The sequence below is a fragment of the Monodon monoceros genome, unplaced genomic scaffold (genome assembly GCF_005190385.1).
Source record: "Monodon monoceros isolate NGI ecotype Baffin Bay Population unplaced genomic scaffold, NGI_Narwhal_1 Super_Scaffold_18, whole genome shotgun sequence".
Lineage (NCBI taxonomy): Eukaryota > Metazoa > Chordata > Mammalia > Artiodactyla > Monodontidae > Monodon > Monodon monoceros.
In genome coordinates, this window is record NW_021703774.1 from 144,996,694 (window position 1) to 145,003,926 (window position 7,233).

Below are 7,233 nucleotides of genomic sequence, written 5' to 3' on the forward strand. Positions count from 1 at the left end.
TCATAAAAATAATTGATTTATGCAAAAATCATTAATGAATGATAAAACTAATAGGGGAAAGTTTGGTGGGGAAACAGGTATTTACATAATCTCAAATTGTGTCCTCACAAAATATTTATTAATTACTTATTAAATGTATAAGTACAAGATACTTGTCAGTTGAATTAATAAGGAAAACATACCTGTTAATTACTTTTACAGTGGACAAATCTGGAAGACACCATCTTAACCAAGTGATTAAAAGTTTACATCAACAATAATGGGACAAATCAACATCACGTGCCTCCTGATATGAGAAGAACAAAGCACCACTTCTCAGGTATTCCTGCCTAAAGTATATGATCTGAATCTAATCATTTAAAACATCCTACAAACCCAAATCGAGGTACGTTCTACAAAGTAACTGGTCTGCACTCTTTAACAAATGCCAAGATGATGAAAAGCAAAAAAGACCAAAGAGCTGTTGCATACTGAAGGAGAATAAAGAGATGTAACAACTAAATGCATGATTCTGAACTGGATCTTGGACCTATAAAAGACATCAGGATAATAGGCAAAAATGTGAGTGGAGCAAATAGATTACACAGTCAAATTGCTCCAATGTTTATTTTCTGATCTGTTGGTTGGTTATAGTGTGGTTATGTAAGCGAGTACCCTTGCATTGAGGAAATCAACATTGAAGTATTAAGGGGCGGTGTGGATGTATTAATGAAGCACTGTGTGCAACTTACTCTTAAATGGTTCAGGAAAAAACAAATATCAATATATCTATATCTATACATACAGAGAGAGAGAGAATAATAAGGATTATAAGGCAGATGTGGCAAAATATCAACAACTGGGGAATCTGGATGGATATATGAGTCCTTTGTACTATTCCTGCAACTTTTCTGTAAGTTTGAAATGATTTCAAAATAAAACATTTTTTTTCAAAAAGTGATATTCAGTTTTGGGGTCCCAGAATCCTCCTAAAATCCCCACTCTCCATCTCTCAACCAATTCATACTTTCTTCCAGGAAGAAAAGAAAAGATCTCATGCACTCAGGGAGTTGAAGATTTCATTAAATTCTCAGGCAGTCTAGAGAGTTTAAGAAGACCTCCTTCTAAGACAACAGGCCCCCTTTCCCCAGAGCCAAGCTCTGGTGAGTATCCCAGTCAAGGTATAGAGTTTTAAGCCAGGAAGCTCCCATGTGAGGATTTTATTTTTGGAGAATATTTCTTCCTGTTTTATTACATATGCTTCTTCCATTGTCCAACTGGGTTAAGAGATTAGTTTAAGCTTAGCACAGTATCTAATATCCACGGATAAAATGCCTTTTTTCTGTCATGTAAGTTTTTGTCCACTTCCTTATTTGGCTTCTGTAATAGATTGGATCAATGCTTCCGGTTCTTCACTCTCTTTCTGTACAAAAGTTATACGTGCATGAGGTTTGTCATGTATTTTGCAGTACCTCCCACTAAAGGAGGCAGAGCCATAACTGTCTTCCGCACTGATGTTGGGCTTGGCCATGTGGTTTGCTTTGGCCAGTGACATATGAGCAAAAGTAACTGAAGTTTTTAGCTGAGAATTTGAGAAACAGTGCATTTTTTTTTTAACTGGGGTATAGTTGTTTTATAATGTTGTATTAGTTTCTACTGTACAGCGAAGTGGAGGTCCCTGTGCTATACAGCAGGTTCTCACTAGTTATCTATTTTATACATATTAGTGTATATATGTCAATCCCAATCTCCCAGAGAAACAGTGCATGTTTTCCCACTCTCCACTCTTACACTCCTATGATCCAGCGTAAGAAGAGAATGTCCAGGTAGCCACTGCCTCTTCAAGTTGGGCCCCAGAAAGACAACATGAGGAGCAGACCTGAGCCAAGGTCATGGCCTACAGACAAGCCCAGCCAATCCAAAGTGAAGCAGATGCCCCAGCTGACCTACAGATTTATAAACAAGAAAAATAAATGTACAGGCATACCTCAGAGATACTTTGGGCTCGATTCCAGACCACCACAATAAAGCGAGTATTGTAATAAAGCAAGTCACACAAATTTTTTTGGTTTCCAAGTGCATATAAAAGTTATATTTACACTATACTGGAGTCTATTAAGTGTGCAATAGCATTAAGTCTAAAAAAGCAATGTACTTTATTTAATTAAAAAATATTTTGGCTAAAAAATGCTAACCATCATCTGAGCCATCCATGAGAAGTAATCTTTTTGTAACAGTAACATCAAAAATCACTGATCACAGATCATCACAACTAATATAATAATAATGAAAATGTTTGAAATATTGCAAGGATTACCAAAATGTGACACAGAGACACAAAGTGAGCAAATACTGTTGGGAAAATGGCACTGATAGGTTTGTTCAACACAGGGTTGCCACAAACCTTCAATTTGTAAAAAGCACAATATCTGTGAAGTACAATAATGAAACAAAGGTAAGCCTGTATGTTGTTGTGAGCCACTGAGATTTTGGGGGTTGTTTATAATGAGCTATTATTATTATTTTTTTTTGGCGGTACATAGGCCTCTCACTGTTGTGGCCTCTCCCGTTGCAGAGCACAGGCTCCGGACGCGCAGGCTCAGCGGCCATGGCTCACGGGCCTAGCCGCTCCGCGGCATGTGGGATCCTCCCGGACCGGGGCACGAACCCGTGCCCCCTACATTGGCAGGCGGACTCTCAACCACTGCGCCACCAGGGAAGCCCCAATGAGCTATTATTAAAGTGATAGCTGACTAATATAAATCATTTGATATTTTTGTAGATTTCCACATTTCTTCTAAAGAAAATGAAGAAAAGAGAGATTCAAACATTTGGAACAAGCTTCAAATAATCAGACCCAATTCACCCACAATTTTAAAAGATACACTCAGGATAGAAATATAATCATATATCCCATCCTGAACTTTAAAACAACTGATATATTGTACATGTGATTCTCCTCCAGAATAGGTAGTTTCCTATTGATGAGCAAAAGCAATGTATTTCTTGCCAACAGGTTTCCCTCTAACATAGATCAAAGGTCCATGGTGGTTTGTCTGAAGTCTGGAAAAGCCCTCTGACATGGCAGCTTAATTTCAGTTCTCACAAGGGAAGAAAACTCTGAAGCCCATAACCTGTAGAATCTTATAGTATGATAGTGGATGTTGCCTAGATCTGATACCTCCCACACCTCCTCCTAAAAATCAAGCAGACAATTGAGAATAAATAAAAATACCCAGAACTTATCCTCCTAGCGTAACTCTGAGACAGAAGAGACTACACATTCCAATTTAATAGAAAGTGAGGGAGAGAAACACCAGGGACTAGCAGAATTTATGCTTGAACCCACATAGGTGTGGGAGGGCAGAAGGAGTTGCATGCAAGAGTGAGGCTGTGGATGGGTCCTAGCAGCGGCAGAACAAGCGTTCATCCTCAGACAGAGAGGAACCCGTCTTGAAGGGAACTACTGACAGCAGGTCAGAGACTGATGTGTCAAAGCACTAACAATAGACGATTCAAAAGGAAGTGGCTCAAAAGTGCCTGTGACCAAAATTGTAAAGTGTTTGAAAGGTACCAATTCTAAGAGAGAAAAAGAGAGTCACCCTAGAAGACAGCAGTGTCTAGAAGAGGCCTCAGTAGATGTGAAGAGAAGGAAAGAAGTAGCTTATAATAAAGATTCTACTTAAATAGATAAGATCTAAGGATCAGAGAAAACATCACCAGAAATAAAGGTACTACGTATTAAAGAAACAGCTCTACATTTTGGCAACAGAAAGGGAGCCCTTGAACAGAAAATTGGTAAAAATGCCTACACCTTCACTCCTCGCCCTCCAGAAATTCCTTCTTCAAATATATGGTCCAGAAAAACCCAATACATTCTAAACATGAACAAGAAAAATTAAAATAAAGCATACATGCAAAGATAAAATGATTGTTAAGAATAAGAATCAGGAACTTCCCTGGTGGCACAGTGGTTAAGAATCCACCTGCCAATGCAGGGGACATGGGTTCAAGCCCTGGTCCAGGAAGATCCCACATGCCACGGAGCAACTAAGCCTGTGTGCCACAATTACCAAGTCTACACTCTAGAGCCCACGAACCACAACTACTGAGCCCGTGTGCCACAGCTACTGAAGCCCGTGTGCCTAGAGCCCGTGCTCTGCAACAAGAGAAGCCACCGCAATGAGAAGCCCGCGCACCGCAACAAAGAGTAGCCCCCACTCGCCACAACTAGAGAAAGTCCACGCGCAGCAGCAAAGACCCAATGCAGCCAAATAAATAAATAAATAAATTTTTAAAAAATAAATAAATAAACAGGCACCTCAAAAAAAAAAAAGAATGAGAATCAACTATTTTTATCACATGAAAACACACTGAAAACTTCCTGTCATTTAGCAGAGGAAAATTACAAAACAAGAATCCAACCAGAATTTCAAATACTTAAACAATTGTAAATATGGGGAGGAGGGGATCACAAGAAACAAAGATGCAAAAATACAGAAATGGACCAAACCAGAGGATCATGTAAACTGTAGCTTACTTATTAACTCAGGAAAGAGATTGAAAAAGACAAAATTATCTCAGAAAGGAAGACTAACTTACAGGGTGTCCAAGAGAAAATAAATAAACTGAAAAGACAATAAAGGATATAGAGAAAATAAATGAAAAGAACCAAGAAAGTGTTTCAAAAATAAAGAAAGAGATTTTTTAAAAATCAGGAAGAAAGTGATAGATACAGAAAACAGACAAGGAAGAGTCAACCAATGTATAATTGGAGTCTCTGAGAAAGAAAATCCGAACGGGGAAAGCAACTAATTTTTAAAATTCTAATTCAAGAAAATATTTTGAAGTTAAATAGGATCCTTCTGTATATATTTAAAAGGTACCACATTTACCTAGAGAAATTGACTCAGTACAGTCAACTCTGAGACATATCCTCATAGAATTACTAGACTTTAAAAATAAAAAAATTCTTAGGGACTGCAAGCAGAAAGACCAAGTTATTTCACAAAGGAAAAAATCAGTTTGGCATTATGTTCATGACATAAACATTCAATACAAGAAAACAGTAATATAGCAACTATCCAGGGAAAGATATTGTGGAACAGTTTACCTGTAATATCGAGGCAGCAGGAAAGCAATTTTAAACATGCCAGAATGCAGGAAATATTGTTCCCATTATCCCTTCCTGAGAGGGGGTGGGGATGGAGATTCAGAGGAGCAAAGTTTTTGTATGTTTTTGAAGTTAAGCTGGTATAATTAAGGTGTTAAAATTAGGGTGTTAAAACTTTAAGATGTTAGACATAGTCCCCACGGTAGGCACAAGTAAATGGCTATACAATATATGTAAAAGGAAACAAAAAAGAAATTAAAACATGCAAAAAGCAACTAAATGCAAAAGAAGATTGGAAGTGAGGGACAAATAAAGCTATGAGGCATATAGAAGAAAACAGCAAAACAGTAGAGGTGAATCCCTCCTTGCAAGGGATTAAACTCTCCAAAGACAGAAATTAGTACAGTGAAGTAAAAAACATGACCTAACTAGATGCTGTCTATAAGAGACTCAGTTTAGATCCAAGGCCACAAATAGGTTGAAAGTGAAAAAATGGAAAAGATAGTCCATGCAAATAGTAGCCAAAAGAGAGTAGGAGTTGCTAAGCTGTAACAGATAAAACAGACTTTAAATCAAAACAGGTTACAAGAGACAAAGAACGATATTATATATTAATAAAAGGTTCAATACAGCAAGAAGATAATACGGTTACAAACGTTTACAGACGTAATAACAAGCCACCAAAGTATATAAAGCAAAAACTGAAGAAAGTGAAGGAGGAAACAGTCCTACAATAATACTTGGAGATGTCAACACCCCACTCTCCATAATGGATAGAACCAGATAGAAGATAAGTAAGAGAACTTGAACAACACAAAAAACCAAATGGTTTTAACAAGAGAACGTTCTACCCAACAACAGAATAGACATTCTTCTCACCTGCAAATGAGACATTCTCTAATACAGATGATATATTATACCACAATTCAATTCTCAATAGATTTTTTTAAAGATATATAAGGATAACAAGTATTTTCTCTGATTACAATAAAATGAAGCTAAAATCAATAACAAAAGGAAAACTGGAAAATTCACAAAATTGTGTGAATTAAACAATACACTTTTAACCAACCAATGGGTCAAGTAAGAAATCATAATAGAAATAAGAAAATATTTAGAAATAAATGGGGGGCTTCCCTGGTGGCGCAGTTGTTGGGAGTCCGTCTGCCGATGCGTGGGACACGGGTTCGTGCCCCAGTCCGGGAGGATCCCACATGCCGCGGAGCGGCTGGGCCCGTGAGCCACGGCCACTGAGCCTGCGCGTCCAGAGCCTGTGCTCCGCAACGGGAGAGGCCACAACAGTGAGAGGCCCGCGTACCGCAAAAAAAAAAAAAAAAAAAGAAAGAAATGGGAATGAAAAAACACTGCTTTCATTTGCATAATAATGAAAATATGAAACTTGAGGGATGCAGTGAAAACAATGCTAAGGGAGAAATTTAAACACCTAAAAGAAGAAGAAAGGGCTTCCCTGGTGGCGCAGTGGTTGAGAGTCTGCCTGCCGATGCAGGGGACACGGGTTCGTGCCCCGGTCCGGGAAGATCCCACATGCCGCAGAGCGGCTGGACCCGTGAGCCATGGCCGTTGAGCCTGCGCGTCCGGAGCCTGTGCTCCGCAATGGGAGAGGCCACAACAGTGAGAGGCCCGCGTACCGCAAAAAATAGAAAAGAAGAGCAAACTAAACCCAAAGCTAGCAGGAGGAAGAAATAATAAAGATTAGAGCAGAGATAAATGAAATAGAAAATACGAAAAGAATACAGGAAAGCAATGAAACGAAAAGTTGGTTCTTCTAAAAGTTTAACAAAATGGACAAACTTTTAGCAATATTGACTAAGAAAGCTATATTTGAATTTTGACGGTACTACTGTACTGTCCTGTTTTGTTTGTTTGTCTGTTTAGAATCCAGTCCAGGATCCCACATTGCATTAATTCACATGTTTCTTTGATCTCCTCCAATCTCTGGTAGTTTCTCTATTTCCTTGTGTTTCCCCATCTGGACATTTTTGAAGAGTACTTGTCAGGTATTTTATAGAATGTCCCTCAGTTAAGGAACTTCGAAGTTTTAAAGTTCTTCTGAAGTTTTCTCATGATTAGATTGGAGTTATGCACTTTGGGGAAGAATACCACAGAAGTGAAGTGTCCTG